The sequence below is a fragment of the Bombus terrestris genome, chromosome 13, assembly GCF_910591885.1.
Source record: "Bombus terrestris chromosome 13, iyBomTerr1.2, whole genome shotgun sequence".
Lineage (NCBI taxonomy): Eukaryota > Metazoa > Arthropoda > Insecta > Hymenoptera > Apidae > Bombus > Bombus terrestris.
Genome location: NC_063281.1, coordinates 4,432,103 through 4,457,434, shown reverse-complemented (window position 1 = coordinate 4,457,434; position 25,332 = coordinate 4,432,103). Strand labels below are relative to the sequence as shown.

At 36.7% G+C, this 25,332-nt stretch overlaps 1 long non-coding RNA gene across 1 annotated transcript; it reads left to right on the top strand.

The window, feature by feature from the left end:
* Nucleotides 1-2,244: 2,244 nt before the first annotated feature.
* LOC125386159 lies at nt 2,245-8,484 on the top strand. Its single transcript, XR_007226054.1, has 2 exons — nt 2,245-5,158; nt 7,756-8,484. It is a non-coding gene; the product is annotated as an uncharacterized LOC125386159 (long non-coding RNA).
* The last annotated feature ends 16,848 nt before the right edge of the window (nt 8,485-25,332 follow it).

Genomic DNA, 25,332 nt, shown 5'->3' with positions numbered 1-25,332 from the left:
TACGAAAACATGTGTCAATCCGTAAATGTTCTCCACGGAAAATGTGCCATATATATCTTCTTACATGTGTACCTATTGCACGTTGCCTAGTGGCATCGACTGTCTGCGGACAATACATGTAAACTATCTACGGATAAATGTCTGTCAGCGTGGACTACTATTTAATTTATTTGAATAAGCAAGTTTAAGATTATTCTTTGGATTATATCGTTATTTATCCAGAAATTGAAATAATTTTTTATTTCATTTGATATTCTGTACATGAATAAATGTTTCCTCGAAAAATATCTCAACCAATTTCTAATGCTGCCGTATCAATCGTCATTTACGTCTTCATAGTGTTTCACGTGCGCAATATGCGACATGTATTATTCGAAATAATTCAAATTAAGGTAAGTTTGAGAATACTGTTACGTTACGAAATAATTTGAAAAAATATTGTTTATATTTCAAATATACGTAAAATATCTAAGATTCAAACTAATACTAAAATTATGACGTAAAATAATATTACTTTTCCTATGTTATCCTTAAAGTAAAGTAGTCAATTAATTGAAATGAGTCACTGTTTCAAACTATTGTTCTCTATCTGTATTTGTAATAAAATTTATTCCAGTCTGTTGTATGATGTAGCAAATGGTAATTATTTACTTAGAATAGAATTTTGTCAATTTTGGTGAGTTTAAAGTGTGCTATCAAGGTCAACATATCGAATAATATTTCTCTATACCCATAGCTTTCGAGATATAAAAGTAAAAGTACTTTTGTTACTATATATCGTATTCTAGTATTTGTAACCGGTATGAATTATCTTGAGCTTGCGTCAGATGCAGAATAAATTTGATTTACATTATCAATCTGACCATCAAACCTTACACAAATCACCTTTAATTTGTGTAAAATTAGATAACAGTGAATCATAGGATGAATTTTACAACCCAAACGCTCAGTTACACACTCAAAATATTGCAAAAAGTGTGTAACAAGACACAATAGCAAATATTTCTCCTTACGAAATTTGCATTTGTCGTTATGCTGGCTACATAAGAAAGTTGATATATCGGTGCCATATAATGACATTTTACGATATGATGCCAGAAATATTTCCAACTTCTGACTCGAACCAAACGCAATAATGTACAGGATACGGCTGAGTAATACGTACAAGCGAGAAGGAGGTGCTTGTTTAAAAATTAAAAAGAAGATTGGAAAAATAAAAAGAAAATATGGAATACAATTTTTTCGTCCGCGGCTTAGTTTTCTGGAAAGTCGACTTTCGAAATTTGTTTTCTATATGTGAATTTGACTAGTTACCGACTAGGCACGAGTGAATAGTCAGAAGCAGGTTATTCTACGTGTGAAAATAACTGAAAAATGTGGAATAAAATTATGATAAATCTTCAAATTTATTTTTCTCGAAAACAAAGCGACTTATGAAAAAATGTTATTTTACATTTTTGACTTATGTTCAAGAATACCTGATAAATTTTCAAATTCTACTTTCTCGAAAACTAATAAGTAACTTACATCATCTTCTTGTTTTCTCGTAAGGAATCACTTTGTGCCTGTTTGTTTGTTTTGTTCGGCCGCATTTCATATAAGAAAGTTTAAAGCGAAATTATATTTTTCTTTATTATCGAACCCAGATCTAATCTAAACCTACATTGCTTTGTATTAAATAACGTTACAAAGTATTAAAGTAAAAAAAGTATTAAAAATATGTTCGTGCGTAACTCGAGAATTAAGATCGAGCGACGGTTACATGCATAGAGAAAAATTATTCAATACATATGCTGTTGTTGACAATATATTCCAAAGTCAGTAATATTGGTGAGATGTTCGGTATTCCAAATAATTATCCAACTTTTACCTTTTTAACGTGGTTGGTAACACTGTATGGTATTAAAATATCAAATACAGACTTGTCAATTACAGATAAACGGAGCCACACGCGATACCGTAATACAGGTGAAAAATATCAGAAAAGTTTCGAAGAAAGTTATCTCGTGGATTGGAGGCGCGTAATGCGGCACACTTCTATCACGTCGCTAATGAGCATTTATGTAGATTCAGAGTCTCGTGGGATTCGGGAGATCCTTGCGCTGGCGTGTAATATAAGGATGAATAAATAACCGTCGAGTGCAGTTGGGTTTTCGAAGCGAAACGCGTGGGCACGCTTCTCCGCCTTCTTGACAACGCTCACGCGTGCATGCCTCGCTACGAGCGAAAGTCTTGTGTAAGAGAATTCACGGTGAAGTCGCGGTTACGACTTCCATGACAATTTCTTCACGCCTGACCACAGCCTTTTGACATTTTCAAATCTGATTCGTTGCATGCACGAGCCTTACCTCTTAGACTTTCGTTAAAGTTACGTAAAAACGCTAACAAAGTCACGTCTATGAATTCTTTCCGTGCTTGGAACATTAAGTGTGAGTGATCACTTTAAAATCTAGAGTGCTCCTTGTTCCTCAAAAAGTGTACTTAGAATGACAATTAATGAAACAAAATTGAATTAATAACAGACCTTTAGCAAATTTTATATTGATTAAATTAAATAATTTAGTAACTATGTGCTTCTTGGAACACTTCAAATGATGAAGTACGCAAATATGTAGGACAGCGTAAAAGCATTAGATTGTTATTATCATAAATGATAATTATTATATATAAATCATAATCACGTAACGCTGTTATCATTGCATTGTAATCATTGTTTTAAATTTAAATTATATCAAGCATTTTTAACATACTGAAAATAGTAAACAAAATAATACCATTAAATTTTTTGCTCATCATTTAATAAGAATTATATATTAGTATTATAAGTAATACTATTATTTTTGTTTATCTTACATAGACATTTACTTGCTCTGACCAACTTGAGTGCATATTTCACACTCTTTCTCTTTTTCCTCCTTTCTATTTCATTTTCTTGTTTTCTCCCTACTTTGACGCACAGCTCTCAAGTACAGTATTTGATAAAAGCAATTCTTACAAAAAAGAGAAGATATGTTAATAATTTTTTAAAGAACTTGTGACACAATTAACGTGGAACACTAAGAGAAAAAAACTGAAAGATTGTTTCTACTGTTAAAATAAAAGCACCATTATAGTTAGATTATAATTAAAGTTACACTATTTTTATTTCTTGAACAATAGTTTAACACGAATGTAAATTATTTACGTGATGTGGATGAAAGATTTTATTTTATTACGTAATCGAGTAATTTTGAAACATTTTTAGAACAAACATCGTCAGTGGTTGCAAACTTCTGTTCGATTAAAAGAACAATGCGATACTAGCAGAGTAGGTCAAATGACAAAAATATTTTTACAGTTTTTTTTTATTGAAACACTTTATTAACACACCTCAAGTATCTCGTTTGCTAAAACGTTCTACTGACTACATTACATAATGCGATTTACTATATCCTAATTGTCATTTATTTTATGAATATCGTCTTATAACAATAAAACGATCTTATTCTGCGATATGCTAAGCAATAAATCTATTTAGTAATTAATAAGACGTTTTCCTTGAAAGTGGTGTAAGTCCATGACCCTTTGTTTCGAGATATTGAAGCGTTTGCGTTGCCATCGATTGAAAAATTCTGATAAGATTTATTTGTTTAAACATGTTTAAGTAGATATAAATTCATTATACAAATAGTTTTTTTTTGAGAATTAACTAGAGCAATATCTTTCTTCAGGGTCAGGAATGTACTTGTACTATTTTCAAGATTATAAATTGTACAATTTGTTTTTCATTATTGATGCCTCGACTGTTTGAACAGACTACAGGAAATGGAATTTCACCACTTTCAAAATAAACGATCCATTTAATCGGTACATTTACAACGTAAATTTAAGTAGAACAACATTCTACGCGTGAAAGAAAAATGACAAAATTAATATTCATTTTTGATAAAATTCAAATTACTGTTAACATGCTGATGATTAAAACAACTACTCACAAAAAAATACAACTTACTAAATATAGTTTTATTTAGAATTATTTGAGAATATTTAGATAATTTGTTATTAGATATCTGTAATAAATTTGAAATATTTTTGTTAAGTGTTATAACCAGAAAACATTACTGTTACTTTATAAGAGTTAATACTTTTAATTAAGAAAATTTTGATTACAAATAACCATTATCAGTGACGGAATTCTAATTCTGGTTATCAGTAACCAATATAAATGATCGAAATTTTTTTGATTATCAGTAACCTTTATCGACGACCCGAATTTTATTTTGATTGCCGATGCCATTATCGACGACAAAAATATTTTCTGCCTACATTCGACTATTGTCTCTTCTTATTAACGTTACTGGCGATTAATACATATTCACTGACAATATAAAGAATAAATTACAAAACTTATAAATATCTTATTAATCAACAAGAAGAAATAGCATGAAAATACATGAAACAAAGTGTAGGATAAAAGATATTATAATACGATATTTTTATTAACATTTGTATTAATATACTAATTATCAGTAATGTTAATAACAATAGACACTGATCGAAAGTGGCCAGAAAAATTTGTTCACGTCGATGTCAGTTAATGGTAAGCAGAATAAGATTCAGCCCATCGGTAGTGGTTATTGGTACCCAAAAAAATTGATAACGGTTACCAGTAGTCAAAAAAATTTGAATCTTTGATAACGGTTATTCGTGTTGAAAATAATAAAAAATTAACATTTTTTAATTATTTCATTTGTTCAGAACTTTCTCTGATACTTATTGATAATCGGCAGCTTCCATTTAAGTAAAAATGACGTTTTAGTCATTGACTTTCTTCCAAAAAATGTTTAAGATAACTGTTATTTTGAATTTCTGGTTATAACACGAACCTCGGAGAATGCCATTATGCTATTTTATGCCACGATCAAGAACAATCGCTATATTCAAGAAATAGAATTTTAGCGCTTCGATCATCTATGTGCCAACACTCAGATACTGTCATAAAACGCGGAGTTTCCATACGACGACCAACCTAACGGCTCCCGCGTGAGATGGCGCATTCTCTGAAATATTTCACAGGGGTTGTCCACACGATCACTTCAGCGTACATCCTATTCTACTTCCAAGAACACAATACGCTGGAAGCGTAACGAAAGCGAGGACACGAAATCTTCTCTTTCAGGTATTTAACCTTTTCATTCCTAATGCCATCTATAATCGATATCCATGCGAGGATCTGCGGATACAAATATCGACTATAGTTAGCACCCATGTAATAAGCCTATTAGCGCTGTCCAAAGTCGACGCTCGGTAATTGGTATCAATTGCGTGGCGGCTATAATAACCGTGTTGATACTGCTCTTGATAATCAATGAAACAGTTGATACGCAGTTATTTTAAGCAACGATGAACTGGTTTTCATAAAAATTGTTTAAATATTGCCGTTTAAGCTAGAGACGGTAACCTCTTTACGTGTTTAGAAGAAACTTTCATATCTGATCTGTATCGTACAAACTAGATAGTCTGCAGATCAAAACATTTTCCCGAATGTTTTATCATAAAGGAGGAAGAATGACCATTGTTCGACCTCCTTGCTAATGAAAAATTCCTGCACGATTAACCCGTGGACAGTTTATCTCGGAAGAAAAGGAACTTTTCTTTAAAACAATATACTCATAATTTCTACATAAAAGATATAAACTCATTTAATGGGTATAAAGAGTCTGAGTAACGATTGAAAATAGTGAAAGAATAATATATAGTGATTAATAACTTAATATTTAAATTTTGAAGCATGGAAACATCACATTCTTGGTATTGATAACGAGATTCTCGATTCATCGTTTTTCGCACACACAACACACCTTCGTGATCTATCTTTTCCTGTAGCTTCATAAAGTGAAGGAAAATGTCTTCCATTGAGTCTTGATGAGTGATTATCTTCAGGTGTAATAGAATGACGTCTTGTTTCTTTCTGATATTTCTTTAAAATTTGATCTATTAATTTCAGTTGAAATTTTACAATTGATATGATTTTGTTGGTTTTCAATTTGTACAGGCAATGTGAATTCCATTAGCACATATCAATAATATGAAACAAGTAATTTTTGTACCATTCTGTTGTTTATATATTTATAATACTGAATTTATAATGCTGATGACCATGTAGGTCCTGTCTACAGCACCCATCAATTTATTATAATCGTGTATACAAGATAGTTTGGTATATCCACAAATATCTCTGTATGTATTGTTGAAATCATGAAAACCTCTTTTTTATCGTATATTTTATGACTAACGTATTTGCACACGTACGAAAGCACGCTGCTCTTTTTTTGTTATTTTTCGTTCACTTTTGGCATTCCCTTTTCCCTCTTTTTTACGATGCCACACGCATTTGTAGAATTTTTATGTTATATATCAAATAATGCAAGGTTCGTGTACCAATTGTCCACGTAAAGGGTGTGGTCCTCTACCTAAATGTGGTTCTAGGAGAGACATTATACTTCCTGATTTATCACAGTCTTTACGTTCGGGCTCTATAGTAGTACCAGCTTCCGTATAAATAATAAAGTCTTGAATGTAATCCGCGCTTGAAGTCACAAAGAACAAACAATTTTATCGTATTGTATGTGGGTATCGAATATATCCGGCGTTAAGAGCAAAAGGGTTAAGAACGTCTCTCAAGGGACCACAGATGTTACTAGGATTTATCCGAAATGCGATGAGAAAGTTGAAAAGAACGAGTGCAAGGATGAAAAAGTGACAGTGGCCAAGTTTACGCATGCGTTACGCTTAATTTTCATCTTCTCCAAATTCCGATCCAGCTACAGAATAATCATTCATTGTATTGACATAATAATCTTCAGAAATTCGGCTGAAAAATCAATTGAAATTTGAAATCGAGCAAATCTGAAGCACCACAGGATTGTTGTTACGTAAAAATAATAGCCAACGACGATCTTGCGATACTTTGCATGTGGTCGATTCCAAATTTCAGCTGATTTATCAGCAGAATTTCTAAGGAATTACTTCGTGCATGGATGAGCATGCGAAGAACATGATTAATAAATGATTAATAAAATTGATCGCTGCCACTTTTTCATCTTTGCACTTATTTTTTTCAACTTTTCCACCACATTTGGGATAAACGTTAATAACATTTTCTGTTCATTGTAAGATGCTCTTAAATATTCTGCGAGAATTTTTCGTTCTCAAGAAGCTCAAAAAGAGGTGGTTTTTTAACATCCGTCTTTGTTGAAAAATTATGTTTGCTCTTTTCGCCAGTGACTGGCGGTCGCGCCTTCATAAAACCCAGCTGTGAGCCTTCTCGCATACTTCTTACGTGCAATTCGTTTTGTACTCGCTATGCGTTGTATTACATATATTATGCTTTAGTTGGAAAATTTTTCTTTACATTTTTTAGTATGATTATAAGTTATAATTCGATAAGTAATAAACATACTGCTGATTTTCACGCATTTATAGGAAATTTGAACATGGAAAATTGCATAGAACGCACGTAACATAAAATAAAATATATAAATTATCCAAAGTAAAGCGCTTTCTATAACGTTTGGTAGGCAAAGCATGTTTTTCTACCTTTTTACCTATGTTCCCGAAGATATAAATTCGCATAAAAATCCGCAGTCTAGCAATGTGTTAAATTACCGCGCATTCCTTTCAAATATTTCATTGCATACCTATTAGTCTGTAGTTGAAGAAGAACCTCCTGGTTGGACCAAGTCGTTCAGGGCTATTTCTGGCTTCTGTCAACAGTATATATATACAGCTGGTCGACAACGAGTGGGATGGAGTAATGAAAGAGCAGCTAAAAAGGGAAAGAGAGACTGGAATCTCGAGGTAGCTTGTTGTTCAAGAGCGCGGAGTACGACTCTTGTTCGATGATTTAAGAATCAACTTGGCCCCTCCTCGACCCCGATCTCCATGGAATCTCCGGTTTCTGACCTTACCTCCAACTTCAGAAAAGAAGAGGAAATTCAATCCGTGCAAGATCTTCCTCAAGTTCTTTTGATGCTATGTAATGTTCGTCTCAGCTTCGTGTTAACATCTCGAGATTGCATCTAATGCTAAACCTTTGTCATATGCTGGTTACGTTCGTGTTAACTGGTAAATTATTTACAATTGATGTACACGCTGTGTTTAACAATATTCCAAGGATTATCGTTTACCATATTATTTCTCTATAAATTGTGGTCGCATAACGTATAAGTAAAAATAAGACAAAATTATTAATGTTATAAAATTTTAGGTCAACGATTAATGCTGTTGGTTTAAAACACTTAATGATTAGATAGAAAGAAGGAAATTTCCATAAAACTACCACATATACTTTTGATAAAATTTTATAATTATACCATGATAATGACATGTTTATGTACGACGCCACTTTGGGAAAACCAGCAAAGAAACATATGCTTTGGTTATAATAAAAAAAGTAACATTTATTTAAGAAAAACGTAATTCAATAAAATAATATAAAACAAATATGTTGTGCGTCTATTATTTCCTTATAAAATAAAAGAAACTTTTCACACACTTTTCAGATAAATAAAATCAAAGTTACCAATAATTTATTCGCTCTTTCTAAATTTTTATATATTACTATATATATTTATATTATAAATTAAAAATTTTGGCAAAAGCAGGTACACGCTTTTAGTAATTCTAAAAGAAACAAATCTGAAGTCAGTCATTTTGACAGACTTGGTAGTTTTAACATTAGAAGGAAATTTTTGTCTTATTTTCAACTGTAAATTATGCCACAATTTACGTGGATTTTCTATACTATTTAAATATTATACATATATACCTATAATTTAATGTTGAATATTAATTAAATCTCATGTTTAAGTGTATATCGTTATAAATAAATTATAAGAGTAAAATACTCGCAACTTTATGACAGGGAAAGTTCCGAGTCAGATGTTGTATCAGTTTTCATAAAATTGATTATCATCTTTGTATATATTCCATCTGTCTGTAAACAGTTCTCCTATACTATTGGGTTGGCAATTAAGTGATTGCGGATTTTGTCAATACCATCTTGCCTATTTTGTCAATAGATAGTAATGACAAAATCCGCAATCACTTAGTTATCAACCCAATATTACTGCCAAAAAGAAGTCGATTTTATAATTTATAAATATTATAAAATGTTATATAAAATGTTGTATAAAAATGTTACATGTATACCTGATATCTTTCTGTATAAACTGATTTTGCTGAAAAATTGTTTGTTAACAGATTATTCCACATTAGGGTGGTCTTTATTCTCCAATCACCGATATTTCCTGGTCTCACTTTCATAAATTGTGATAGCTGGTGAGAAAAGGATTTAAAGTGATTGGTCAATTGGTTTTGAGCATAATCGTGTTCTGCTATTTTCGAAATATGAAGAAACAAGAGCACAATGTTTCAGATTAATACTATAATAGTAATATCTATGTATTACTTCCAAAAGTATATAAAAATCTCTGACTTTTATTTAATATTAAAGGCTTAGTACTATCACACGAGTTAGATTTCACAGATGCAATATCTAGTCCAGAGTTGAGCAAAAAGTAATCCAATTGATAATTACAGCTATCGTGAAATCATGTTCGTGATCAATGATTACGATATACCAAGTAATCAGGTAATCTTGATTATCATTAGATGTGATCAATGAGCATAATTAATTAATGAAAACATATATTAATTAACACAATAGTCATGGATTACGTCTATGATTATGACTAACTCAGAAATTTTACATTATGGTAATTATAATGATACTGTGCACTTTTTAGAAAATCTGCATCTACTGAATAATTCAGCGAAAGAATACATAATTTACATAGTAAATAAGTATTGAATTACGATTCTGGTGAATAGGAGTACAGTTCGCTTTAAATATGCCTCTCGTTTCTATACCATCGTTGTATAAGAATAATTTTCCCACGGATGCTGCCGATGGCAACGACGTCTTATATAAAAGAAAATTTCTTATCAATGAATACCGATCCAGAAGGTTTAAATCTTGTCGTTCTTCACATAAAAAATATTCGCAAGAAACTTCCAACTTTGCCTTAGATGCAAGTATAGCAAAAAGAAAAAAAAAAAAAAATCGAAGAAATTATCAAAATTTGCTGTTTTGGAGATTAAGTTTAATGAGTTTAAGTCACGAATATGAGAAACCTGCTGTTGCAGTTTTCTCAATTTTTTGCACAGAAAGGTTTAAACGTTTCTATTTATTCGCTTCTGCAAATGCCTTACAATAAATCCATTCAAGATCTATTATCGCGTTAAGTTTTGCATATTGAGGAAAAAAGACACGAAAAAGTACGTATTATCTGTAATATACCTGCCATAGTTATAGAACAAGATCTCGTACACTTTGAATGTTCCTCTACATATCCGAGATGTTGATTGTTTAATTTTGTTTGATTTTTCATGTTTAAAGCTCTGTAAAGTTCATTACTTTTTCCTGTTGCTGTAGCAATTTATTGTAACGAGTCGTACAAACTGTTCCACTTAGTTTGCCCAGGTCCATTCAAAGCGTGACCCGATATTCCGAATGATTTCTGCAGTATTTGTTCGTACCGTCATTTTCCACAAATAATTACGTTTCGCTATAATTCTACCATGTACGGCTGTTAATTGTATCGATTCTCGTAAACTTCCGTTGCCATCGACTATAACACACAAAATCGATGTATGTGGACAGTAACATAAGTGCAATAAGACGATATCCGACATTGCTGTGTAAATACAACTGTCGTTAGCAAGATCCGCCCCATTAAATGTCCGTCTGCAATCATTCATACGCTTCTCTTTTATTCCAAAGATTTGAAAGGCTTTAGCAAAATTGCTTGCACTATCCGTAGTGGCAGCAACAATTTTTTCTTCAGGAATATTATACTCTCTCTCTCTCTCTCTCTTTATGTATATACATGTAATAACATAAGTGCTTAGGATGAATCAGACAATCGATTCTGGAAAATTGAGTTTATTTTGGGAATAATTAAATTAAATACAATAACAGTTAATAACAAATCTACTACAAATTTTACCTGGAAAATCTAGAATCGATTTTCTAAGTCTTAAATTACCGTTCTTCTCTCGTGATCTATTTTATTCAGCAAATGACTGTCGGTAAAATAAAGCAAAAGTAAAAAATGTCTATAGAATTTACGTATATATATATAACTATACATAAACAGACACACTAATACATTGTATACATAAACAAACTGCTCCAAGAAATGTATATATATACATATATATTCTTTTTCTCTTTTTAGATTATGACCTATCCAATGTGCGGTCATCCCAAAGAAATTTCTCTTTTCACTTGGCCATATATCAATGTCTGCGCATGAAAATTGCACGTTTCGTATATCATTCTCTATCTTTTTTTTCATTATTTATGTGCCCAATTTCAAGTGGCCAACTAAGGGGACGAAGATTTAAAATATGCGATCTACATGATATGTTTAAATTATCGGATATGGTGAAAAAGAAGGGATCTTTTACGCATCCTAAAGGAATAGGGAATGGACAAAGTCTAATATTTTACAATGTTACTTTTAAATTGTTCTTGCGTCACAGTATCAGAAAGCTTCCTTTGAGATAGTGAAGCCCTTATTTCTGAGCTTTCTCGTTCTATAAAAGTTTTATGCTTTTTGTATTATTACTATATTTCTTCCTCATGTTTCTGTTTATAATGCATAAGAAAATTAGACGATGAATTCTCAAAACCATTTATTGAAACATTTAAAAATTACACATAAATCAACGATTTTACCACAATTCGTTTCACTTTTCTCTGACAAATATTAAAAACATTTACCTTCCATGATTGTTGGAAGTCTCATTTCTCATGTTCTTGGAAATTTGATGAAGATACGTTATTTGATTATGAATGTGTCGAATTGACAAATTCGTGACATTATTGCCCATAGCACTCTACCATTGTTATGTCAGAAATATATTAGGAAACAATAGAATTCAGTGATAGTGTGAGTTACACAAAAAGCGCTAATTAATAAGATGAATTATACTGACTAAATAAATCACACTCCATTCCGTGTACTATTTCAGTGTGAGGCCCTACTTCAACCGGTAAACTAGTATGTAATAGAAGAAAAATCACGACTGTATGTTTTTTTTTTTGTTTTAATTGAAAATATCAACGATAATATTTATGTCCGTTTACTCGCTTAACAATAGGTGATACTAAGAAGCGATAATAAATAAGGATAGCGTTAATGCTAGTGAAAAGTAAATTAATCATTCATTCAACGATTATAAATTACGGATTAACGATTACAAGATTAATCAACATCACTGACTTATTCAAGGACGATTGATTGATTAATAGTTATGATTACCATGATTACTTTTAATAATTGACTTTAATAGTTTCAATCGATTATTATCAATTAGAAAAGTAATCACAGAATAACCAATTGCTAGCTTTAGTGTATAGATGGGGATCGCCACCCTTACAGAATTTTACGTGTGAAGGCGCTTCTGTTATAACAAAGAAAGCTGTTATCTAAATACAAGAGTCTGTTTTTTATTCCTATTGTTTGTTTACATTTCGTTCGTTGAGATTTCCAGGTGTAAACATACGAGGTGTACCGCGTAACACGTCTCGTATCTTTTCTGCCATTTGCGGCCATGTAATAAAAATGTTTTGAACCGTATCTTAATGGTATCAAACGTACTACGAGTGACGATACAAAAATTCCGAAAATACATTGTTTTCATAGCGAAACTAACCTCACCTTAGGTAACGTAAATTGGTCCATATGTTATTTTCTACCATGGAACATCCTGTATATCGCAGAATTATATTGAAGGAGAGAATTTGGAAGGAGAAAAAGCCAAAGTTATGATAAAATATATTCGCAGAAGCGTAACGAAAGTCAAATTATAGGCTCTAAATTCCTCAGTGATGGACAAGATTTGCGCGTACTGTTTTAGGATCTACGAAAAATAAAGCTGGATGTTCGAGCAAATGTCGCGACAATAAGAGAATAAGAGAAGTGAAAGGTTCTTTCGGGCAAAGCACGTGTTCCCCTTTGAAAACATATACTAATGTTGCAAAATTATTAGCATTTTATCAAAGTTTGTGACAATTACAACGATTTGAGAAACACCGAAGTGAACTACAAAGAAGAAGAGAAAAAGAATTTGTTGACTCATTAAGCGGCCTGTCTAATGTCGTTCAAAACGATATATTAATTGTAAAATTGAAGAAGAAAAATTTTTTTCTTAAATCGAAGACGAAATTCAGTCAATGATTGGGATATATAGAGATTTAATCGAAATTTGTTCCCGAAAGTACTATTTGTAAGAAAAGTAAATGTGAAATGAATAAATTAATGCAAATATTTTACTTAGATGATAGTACCTACTCTATTTTTACTTAGTTATATGGTTGGATCGCTTAGATCCAATTGAAACTTTTTAGGAGGAAATAAAAAGCTGCACAAGTACTCGAGAAGTAAAAAGAAAACAATAAATAACGCAATAATGTTGAAAAGAATATAGAAAACTCTAAGAATGATGATATTAATTATCGGAACACCTGTTAGTAACATTTTGATTATTATGTGCATAATCAACGATTACCGAAACATGTTGTTTAACAAAGCGTAGGTAGGTAAAACTGCAATGTCAATAAAATCAATAAATTGTGAGATATTTCAGATTTTTATATGGAATATCTTACTTTTTAATTACAAATGTCTATTTGTTATAATATCATATCTTGATACTTTCTGGAATATTCCGAAGAATATATGTAAAAAAATATCTATAGCTCCATTTAAAAAATTAAACGTCATTTGCGCATTTTACTATATAAAAAAAACTAATTACGTAAAATTATGTCCTCCTTGAAAGCTTTTATCTGAAACTAAAGTCATTACCTACACAGTAATCGAAGTCGTTCGAGTTACGTGCTCCACCCTGTATATAGGGGTGTGGTGGAGAATTAAAACCTATGTAGATAAAGAATCGATTACGTGAAAGCGATGCACGTTAAATCAAGTTGATTGTGGAAATTACAGGTAACCGTATCGTGAACTAAAATGGTAAAGTTGTCCCAACTAGAATTCGGTCGAGGGTGCGACGAGGTGAACATCAAATGACCCTGGTCCTCCTCTTCAGCAGCTTTCTTTTTTCTTCTCGAACTGTCGCGGTGAAATTCAAAGCCGAAACGTCCTTGCTTGCCTCGCTCCAACCAGTCCCACCTCCTCCGTGTCCTCGATCGATCATGTTATCGGATTTTATTATCATGTGGTCGAGTCCAGCGAAAATGGGTGACGGTTATTGAGTCTGCGAAAATAGCGACTATTTGCACACGATATGTTATATTTGTTGTAACAGCCAAATCATCCAATAGTGATATCAAATTTCGTTCTATATAATAATATACGAATATCATGTTTAGAACAAAGTAGCTTCTATGTTTACCATATAAGAATTTTCACGTCGAGAGCAAATGTTTCCAAAGCGCGGTATAATTCTGATTATGCTAAGGAAGCCGATTAATGAAACGATTAATTACCGAAACATCAGTTTAAATAGAAAATTTGGAGATGGTCCCTTGTCAGAAAGATTCAAACAGAAGAATAGAAACTGAAAGAAATTGTTACACTTTTGTTCGAAAGCTTTTGTTTTTCTTTAATATTAATTAATAACATTTAAATATTTATTTCGAAGGATATTTAACATAGTATTAAAACCAGTTGATGAAATAAAGGGGACAAGATATAAAATAGAGGTAAAAGTAAGAAATTTAATGTATGAATGAAAAAGTAATTTAGTAAGGTAGATGAGGGTTGAAAGTGACAATTTGGCTCTGGGACATGACGGAAGTATACGTGTATATACATAACGCTTTAGTTTCGCGATAAGCAATATAAAAATTATTAAATCAAATGATACTTTCCAAAAGTGTGTATAACGATTATCAATTAAACAAGACTGTTACATATACCTATACAGTACATTGTGTATTTAGTATGTTTTTTGTAACGTTACATATTAAGAAAAGGAGAAAATAAATTCGGAATATATTTTCTACGAATATTTATCATTCTATTCTGACAGTGATAGATTAGTGGCTCGAGACCGAAGCAAAATGTATAACAAGCGAGAATGAAACAATTATATTTGAAAAACTGACTACGAAATATTCAGACAGTTAGATACCTTCATAACAAATTGTACTTTCATTTGTCAGCTTTAACAGATATGTAACTTTAATTTTTATGGTACTAGAGATAGCTTTCCATTAAAAGATCGAGTACTACGCTAGTAACAACTAATCTCTCTTTTTTGTTGAGATAAAGCTTACACCATCCTTGAAACATTGTAACATGCTCGCAACCGGAAAGCGTATCCCCAACGTAATTGATATTATTATGGGAAACTACCTTTCGAGGACTAAGCAGGTGATTAAGTACCTTAGCGTACAATTGGATAATAACAGAAAATTTTCACTATATCTAGAAAAAGTATGCGGCAAGACTGACATCCTAATGGGAGCGATTAGGATATTATTGCCGAATGTCAATAGGTCCACTGCCTCCGTCAGAAAATTCTATTTTATTGAGTTTGGGAGTCGGTGGTGCTTTATACTACACCGGTATGGGCCAAAGCCCTAGCAATAAAGAAAAATGAAAATATTTTAAAGAAGGTGCAAAGGACGGCGCTAATTCGAACATCTACCGCCTACAGAACAGTTTCCCACGCAGCACTGTGTGTACTTACGGGCACAATGCCGATAAACTTAAAAGCAGAGCTGCGTGCGGAGAATTACGAGATACGAAGGACGGGACACCAGGACAGTTATGATACCTGCTCGAGAACAGGAGGCACGATGAGTGTGTGTGATGGAGGGCAGAGTGGCTCTATTACAGAGAGGATAATTGGACCAGGAGGATTGTCGACTCCTGCATTTTTAAGAATAATAAAAGGAACATTGATCATTATACCATGCAGATGTTGAGCAGACATGGTGTATTCAATGAATATTGGGAAACGATTAGGAAAGAGACCCACGCAAGATGCTGGGATTGTGACGTCGAATCTCTAGATTCTTATAGATTCAAATCTCATAGATTTGAATATTATACTATAGTGACCTAATGAAAGAGTGAGGCGAATAGGTTCGATATCAAAGAAAATGAATTCGAAGTAAATATTTGGAAAAAATATTGGCTTTTAGTTAAGGTATTTATAGTGCGACAATATCCATCAGAAGTAAAACAAAATCATATTCTTCATGAACGTCTAAAATTTGCCATCCAGGAAGAAATTTCTTGGCTGTCTGTACTTTCTACGCACGCATACTAATAAACAATTCAGAAATTAACATAACGGCAACTTCACATTGTAATATACATACGGCATGTTGGACGTCGAAATTACCGATATTCGCATTATTTGTAAACTGTGCTATTCAATAAAGTTCGATAGAAAATAAAGATAGTAGTTGTGTTACGGCTCAACTTTCTTGTCTTTAAAACCTAAGTCTTAACTTTACGTGACAAGATAATCGGATTCGTCGAGGAAAGTCTTCGTTCAGGAAGTGAGAGAAATGGACGTTCCTGTTAATTGGTTAATTTCTATGTTGGTGGTTGAAGAAGGATGCTAACCGCCCTTAAGAGAAAATTGCTAGCGGGAAGCGTCGTTCGTGAGAAAAGCGGATTTCCCGTATCTTTCCGTAGTAGGTGGTAGATTTAGGAACTGTTAGGGAAAAGACTGTTTGTCCGTTTGAAGTACCTTAGTTAACTAAATCCCAAGACTTATAACGGGTCCTCAGGCTAGTTGAACATGTACTGTGGAGATGCATCGACATCTTATAATCATCTTGCCCAAAGAATAAGGTCTGTGTGGCGAGCCACGGGACAGAAGCCGTTGGAATGTTTACTGTCGCGTGCCGCTACAACTATTTCTTTTTAAGAAGAGCTATACCATTACTCCATACCTTCGTTCGACAAATTGTTCATCCCGTGACCGTCGCTATGTTCGGCGATTGGTTGTCGCCTCGAGCCTAAGCTCATTATCACAATTCTCGAACAAATACAAAGGGTTGAATGACGACAATTGCTTAATTACGGTTATGATTGGAATCTAGATTATAATGTTAAGGGATTTTCCCAAAGTTACGAAGACTTCAGTGTCCTTTCATCTCCGACATATATATGTCGGGTTTGCGTTAAGATTAGAGTTAGGGTTAAGAGCGTGAAACGAATCCCCACTGGCACTAGACGTGATCATTACGCAATAGAGAAGACACTTACTAGTGCAAATATGACCATGATAGAATTTGACGCATGCGATAATTAGATACTCGAGAAGCTAAAGATAATGATCCTAGGCCCAACAACGAACCCGCGGTCAACGGGATGACGAACTCTACTCTTCTGCAACGTCTAAGTTGCACTCAATGTTAATGCAAGGAGCAATCATCACGTATAAGGATGACAATTCAATCGTTGATGAGATCGTACAAGAGAGTACCTCTCTGTCACGGTGACGCTGTCGAATAAAACTATGATGGGTGTGCCTAAGGGCACGAGATCATCGGATTCGCAGAGGAAAGTCTTCGTTCGAAGGGTGAGGGAAATTGACGTTACTGTTAATTGGTCAATTTCCATGTTGGTGATTAGAGAAGGATGTTAGCTGTCCTTGGGAAAAGTTGCCAGTGGGAAGCGTTCGTGGAAGGATAGATTTCTCTTATCTTCCCGTAGTTGGGGCACAGGCTATTTGTCTATTTGCAAGACTTTGTATAATTGAAACTTAATATTCGTAGCGGGTCCTCGCGCAGCTAAACATATACTATGAAGATGCGTTGACATCTGGCAATCATCTTACCCGAAGGACAAAGTCTGCGCGTGGCGAGCCACGGGGCAGAAACCATTGAAACGTTTACCGTCGCGCCCCGTCCCAAGTATCTCTTTTAAGGAGAGCTATAGAATTACTTCATGCCTTTGTTAGACAAAACGTTCATCCCTTGACCGCGACTACGTTCGGCGACTGTTTGTCGCCTCGAGCCCGAGCTCACTATCATAAATCTCGAATAAGTACAGTCGGATCGAATGACAACAGTTTCTTAGTACGGCTATGGTGAAATCTGGATTACAGTACTAAGGGATCTTCCAAAATTTCCAAAGGGAAGGTTCCGGTGTTCTTTCATCTCCGACATATATATAGTTAAGTCATGTGCAGAGAACATCTTAAATTTACGTTATATGTCGAATTACGAATTACGATCACAACCGATCACTAATGTTACCTTTTCTTCTTTTGTACGTGGAGAAATCCTTATGGACACTTCGCTGCTGCTAATAATCGGTAACAACAGAGTAGTGTCGGACTCTTACCGACTAAAACTCCACGATGACCATCCTATGCGTACGACAGGAGTGCTCTAGCAACCTCTTATGAATTATCTTCTGTTGCACCCCCTTCTCGCGTCCTCTTGTTCGAGCCAGTCCTAATAATTCCCTGACTGTTAAATTTGGCGTTAGGGAGGGCGGGCATTGCGCTATTTCCCCTTCTAGTCGTTGTCCGTTAAGACGGCGATGAAGCGACTCTAAGTCGCCTAAACGCCATCTCCCTCCATCGCGTTATCCTACAAGGGTGAGAGTTTTTCTTTCTCCTCCTTTCTGCTCGCTCCTTTGCGAGCATAACTCGTTACCCACAGATATCTGTTGTCTCCCGTCCGATGTTCCCCAGGTACTCGCCGAACACGCCGTGTCCCGTGAGCACCTGGGTCATCCTGTAGATGAGCGGGAGGCCGCTGCGGCTTCTCCATGTCTCCCAGTTTGGGAGGATCGCTTCCGCGCTTCGATGTTCGCCTCCCTCGTTGATCAGCTGGGATCGCCACTGATCCCTCGCGTCCTCCTCGGCGGTTCCTAGGTCGTTTGGGGAGGCCTGCTATCCCGGTCCCATACTCTCGTCCACATCTCAAGGACTTTGTACGAAGCGTATTTATTTATTACTTTTAAATATACGTGACGATCGGTTACAAGTAATCTGCTTCGTTACTATCTAATACTTCATTCCAACCTATCCTCCACAAATTTAATAATTAGTATAATTATTAACAATAAATATTTTCAGCTTCTTAAACCTTGACTTTTAAACAAAATATATATATATATATGTCGGAGATGAAAGAACACCGGAACTCCTCCTTGGATTCGCGGGAATACCGCAACTCTGTAACTTAGATTAAACAAATGCCGCTCCGATTATTCGAGATTTATGATCATGAGCTTGTGCTCGAGGCGACAATCAGTCGTCGAACGTGGCCGCGGTCAAAGGAATGAACGTTTTATCTAACAAAGGCACAGAGTAACTCTATACCTCTCCTTAAAAGAAATAGTCGTAGCGATACGTGGCAGTAAATACTTCAATAGTTTCTATCCTGCGGCCCGCCACACGCAGATTTTGTCCTCCGGGTAAGATGATCGCCAGGTGTCGGCATGCCTTTGTGGTGTATGTTTAGCTAACGTGAGGACCCGCTATAGATCTTAAGATTTAGTCAAGCGAAGTCCGTCAAGTAGTCTTTGTTGCAATTACGGGAAGATAGGAGAAACCTATCTTCCACGAACGTTGTCCCCCGTCAACAACCACCCCTCAAGGGCGGCCAGCATCTTTTTCAAAACGCCGATATGGAGATCGACCAATTAGCAACAGCGCTAATTTCCCTCACCTTTGGAACGAAAGCTTTCGTTGACGAATCCGAGGATCTCATATCCTTAGACCCACCCAATATAGTTTTCCTCGACGACATCGTCGAGACGGAGAGTCATTCTTTCGTACGATCTCATCGACGAATGACAGTGCCACCTTACAACCAGTGAATACCTCACATCTAGTTAACAAAGAGTTAGACTTGAACTGTGCGAGAACATACGTTTACCATCCCGTCACCGCGGATTCGTTTCGAACCTAAGGTCATTATCACTAGTGCTACGAGTGCTTAATCTTGTTAATAAGTCCGTGCTAATAAACTCTCCGTTGTATCACGACAATGGCTAATTCTAATGAAAATTCATTAAACGCCCATCTCTATAATCCTGACTTCAATCCGACATATATATATGTCGGAGATGAAAGAACACCGGAACCTTCTCTTTGGAACTTTGGGAAGATCCCTCAATACTGTAATCCAGATTCCACCATAGAAGTATTGAGAAATAGTTGTCATTCGATCTGACTGAATTTATTTGAGATTTATGATAGTGAGCTCGGGCTCCAGGCGACAACCAGTCGCCGAACGTAGCCGCGGTCAAGGGATAAACGTTTTGTCTAAGAAAGGCAGGAAGTAACTCTATAGCTCTCCTTAAAAGAAATAGTTGGGACGGTGCATGACAGTAAACATTTCAATGGTTTCTACCCCGCGGTTCGCTACACGCAGACTTTGTCCTTCGGGTAAGATGATTGCCAGATGTCAACGCATCTTCACAGTATATGTTTAGCTGGCCGAGGACCCGTTATAAATCTTAAGTTTGGGTTATATAAAGTCCTTCAAACAGACAAATAGTCTTTGTCCCAACTACGGGAAGATAAAAGAAATCTATCCTTCCATGAACGACGCTTCCCACTAGCAACTTTCCCCAAGGACGGCTAACATCCTTCTCTAACCACCAACATGAAAATTGACCAATTAACAGTAACGTCAATTTCCCTCACCCTTCGAACGAAGACTTTCCTCTGCGAATCCGATGATCTCGTGCCCTTAGACACACCCAGCATAGATTTCCTCGACAGCGTCACCGTGACGGAGAGCCACTCTCTTGTACAATCTCATCAACGATTGAACTGTCATTTTTATACGTAGTGATTGCTCCTTGCATTAACATTGAGTATAACTTAGACGCTAAAAAAGGGTAAAGTTCGGCATCCCGTTGACCGCGGATTCGTTATCGAACGTGAGACCACTGTCATTAGTGCCGCGAGTATCTAAATACTGTGATAACTACCGACGCTATATACCTCTACTTGTGTTAATAAATTGTACCTTTGTTGCACCGCACCGATGGCTAATTCCAATGAAGATTCATTGAACACCCCTAATCCTAATCATAACGCCAACCCGACATCAGAAGTGGGATTCGAGTCTTTGTTAACAACGATGCAACAGCATATGACCATCACGCATGACGTAGTTCAGACGCTAGTGCGAAAACCGAGTGTGGAATCCGAAAATTTGTCGCTACCGCTTTTTAACCCCAAAATAGCGGGCGCCGACCCATTTGCGTGGTGCGCGACAGCTAGTGTGCTTATGGACAACGATCCCCAAAGCCGCGAGTTATATTTCGCCATAAGTGGTGCTCTGAAGGGTACCGCAGCACAGTGGCTTACACGAGTCCCGGTTCGTGGCCTTACTTGGGAAAAATTTACGGAAGATTTTCTCTCGCATTATGGTGGCAAGGAGACGGCAACCTCAGCGCTGATGAGGATGTTCAATGAACCACCCCAGAAGGACGAACCCACGGCAACTTTCGGCAATCGTCTTCGCTCCCTCCTGTCGGCGAGATGGGAAGGTCTATCCATCGCCGAAGCAATTAACGCTGCCGTCCTTCTTCGACAGACTTCATATGACCAGCGTGTTGAACGGATAGCACTCGCGCATGACATCCGGGCACGGGATCAATTTCATCAGGAAATGAGAGCTCTTCCTCACGCGAGGAAGAGGTCGGTATCCTTGTCAAATGACCCATCGGCGAAACCTGAAGCTGAACTGAACAAGACATCAAACTCCCGGACAAGGTGTTACCACTGTGGAGCCGTCGGGCATAAGGCGACGGAGTGCCGCAAGAGGATGCGGATCGAAAAGCAGAAGAAGACACAACGCCCGGAAGAGAGCCGACCAGCCACATCGTCCAAGGTGTTTTGCTTCAAGTGCCGTGCGGAGGGCCATATCGTACCTGATTGTCCGTTACGGCAGGAGAGAAAAGGCGGTCACATCAAGGAACGTCGAGTCGACTGCCGCGTGGTGGAGGCCCCAACCGGTAAATTAAGTCACCAGGGTGAGTCGTTCCCATTTTGCTTCGATTCTGGAACCGAATGCTCATTAATTAAGGAATCCGCAGCCTCGAAATTTTCCGGCAAAAGAACGACCGATATAGTAGTAATGCGAGGGATAGGAAATACATGTGTTAAGAGTACGTCTCAGATTTTGTCCACTGTATGTATCAACGGTTTTACGTTGGAGATAGCTTTTCACGTCCTCCCTGATAGTTATTTAAAATACGATATCATGATTGGTCGCGAAATTCTAAGCCAAGTCTTCGACGTACATATCACGCGCATTGGCCTCGATATTTGCAAACGGAAGATAGTCAATGCCTGTAATAAGGCCGCCGAAAATGAGATCGATCTTAATGAAGTAGACACCGAGGTACTTGGCGACGATAAAGGTCGATTGATTTCTATTCTCGAAAAGTTCAAAAATTCATTTATTACGGGCTTCCCACGTACCCGCGTAAACACAGGCCAGTTAGAAATACGGCTAATCGACCCTAACGTCACCGTTCAAAGAAGCCCTTATAGACTTAGCGAGGAAGAGCGGAGAACCGTGCGAGATAGAATCAGCGAACTAATTAGAGCAAAAATCATAAGGCCTAGTAGTTCACCATTCGCGAGCCCTATGTTGCTCGTGAAGAAAAAGGACGGCTCCGATAGACTGTGCGTAGATTTTCGAGCGCTAAATAAAAATACGGTCGCGGATCGGTATCCTCTACCCCTTATCACGGATGAAATCGCGAGATTGCAGAAGGCGAGATACTTTATTAGCCTGGATATGGCCAGCAGGTTCCATCAAATTCCCATACATCCCAATTCGACAGAGTATACAGCGTTCGTTACACCCGACGGACAATATGAGTATGTAACGATGCCGTTCGGATTGAAAAACGCACTGTCCGTTTTCCAGAGGGCCATTTTTAACGCCTTAAGCGACCTCGAGTATTCATACGTCGTTGTTTATTTAGATGAAGTCCTAATTATTGCCGATTCGATAGATCAAGCTTTAGAAAGATTGAACACCGTGTTAGATGCCCTTGTGAAAGCCGGATTTTCCTTCAATTTCGCGAAATGTTCTTTTCTGAAGACATCGGTACTCTATTTGGGGTATGTAATCCATAACGGAGAAGTTCGTCCCAACCCGGGTAAAATACACGCCTTAAGTTCCTTACCTGCGCCAACAACCGTCACACAGCTCAGGCAGTTCATCGGGTTAGCTTCGTACTTCCGTAAGTTCGTCCCTAAATACTCACAGATGATGAAACCCCTGTATGCGCTCACCTCAGGTAACAGAAATATGACGTGGACAGACAGGCACGAGAAAATAAGACAACAGGTAGTTTCTATCCTGACCGACGCGCCGGTGCTAATGATATTCGATCCCAATTACCCGATAGAACTACACACTGACGCTAGCTCGGAGGGTTACGGGGCGATTTTGATGCATAAAGTCGAAGATAAAAATAGAGTAATAGAGTACTACAGTAAAAGAACTACCCCCGCGGAATCTAGATATCACTCCTACGAACTAGAGACGTTGGCAGTCGTAAACGCCGTCAAGCATTTCCGTCATTACTTACATGGACGGGAATTTCTTGTCGTTACGGATTGCAACTCGTTGAAAGCGTTGAGTAATAAATTACATTTAAATGACAGGGCCCAAAGGTGGTGGGTTTACTTACAGACTTTCACCTTTGACATTATGTATCGAGAAGGTAAGAGGATGGCCCACGTAGATTTCTTCTCGCGAAACTTCGTAGACTTAGATCACCGTAAAATTGATAAAATCGCGGAGAAAGAAATCAATCTGGCCGAAATATCGGAAGACTAACTACTAGCCGAACAACGTCGCGACCCACAAATTATAGAAACCACCAAACGACAACGAACCGCAAACTACGAAACGACGAGTTCGCGGAAGATATCGCGAATACCTATGAGTTGCGTTCAGGTACCCTTTACCGCAAAGTGCAGCGGAGGGGCAGAACCCTCTGCTTGCCCGTTGTCCCGAGAGGCTTTAGATGGTCCGTTATTAACCATGTGCATCAGTCAATTATGCACTTGGGTTGGGATAAGACGCTCGGGAAACTGTACGAGTATTACTGGTTCGAAGAAATGGCGAAGTACGTTCGCAAATTCGTAGAGAACTGTCATGCTTGTCGAGTTTCGAAGGCAAGTTCGGATAAGATACAAGCCGAACTACATCCTATATCCAAGACCAGCATACCGTGGCATACAGTGCACGTGGACATAACGGGCAAGCTAAGCGACAAAAATGACTCCAAAGAATACGTCATTGTTTTGGTAGATGCCTTTACGAAATTCGTATACCTGCGTCATACCCGTAAGATAGATTCCCTTAACACCATCGAAGCACTTAAGCCCGCTATATTGTTAATCGGCAGTCCCTGCCGGATAATAGCGGATCAAGGAAGATGTTTTGCAGGTAAAGAATTCCAAGAGTTCTGTGAAAGCAAACAGATTGTTCACTGAAAGCAAAAAAAAGTTCACTTGATAGCGACTCGGTGCTAGTAGAGCCAATGGACAGGTAGAGCGTGTTATGGACACATTAAAAAATATGTTTACAATAGTAGAGACGACCGGGCGGCCATGGCAAGACGCGATCGGGGAAATACAGTTGGCTTTGAATTGCACTACCAACCGCGTGACAAATTCGAGCTCATTAGAACTACTAATAGGTAGAACAGCAAGACCTTATGACCTGTTGCTACCCAGTAACATCGAAGAAAAAGAAATCGATATCTCCAATGTAAGACGACAGGCGATAAAAGAAATAGAAACGAATGCGGTACACGATAAAAATAGATTCGACAAAGCTAAAGCTAAAGTGATTAGGTTTAATCTCGGCGATTTTGTATTACGCAAAAATGAGGAAAGAAACCAAACCAAATTAGATCCAAAATTTAGAGGTCCATTTGTAATAGCAGAAGTTTTGGAAGGAGACAAGGTATATCTTAAAGACATTAGACGGTAAGCGATCGTACAAGTACAGTCAGGACAGATCGAGGAAAATGCCAGATGGTCGCATTCCTGCTGAGTTGGATGTCTGTAGTGATGACAATAATAGTGACCACGACGATATGAGTACTCCGATCTCGGAAGATTAGCAGCACTATGCCAATAACACCCGGCAGAGTGAGTTCGCTTGCGTTTCGGAACGGTAATGTGATATAGCTCAGTGAGACCCTGTGAGGCATTTCACTTGTGTCTCGGAGCGGTAATGTGATTTAGCTCAGTGAGACGGTGGAACGAAGCTCTATGTGCTCATAC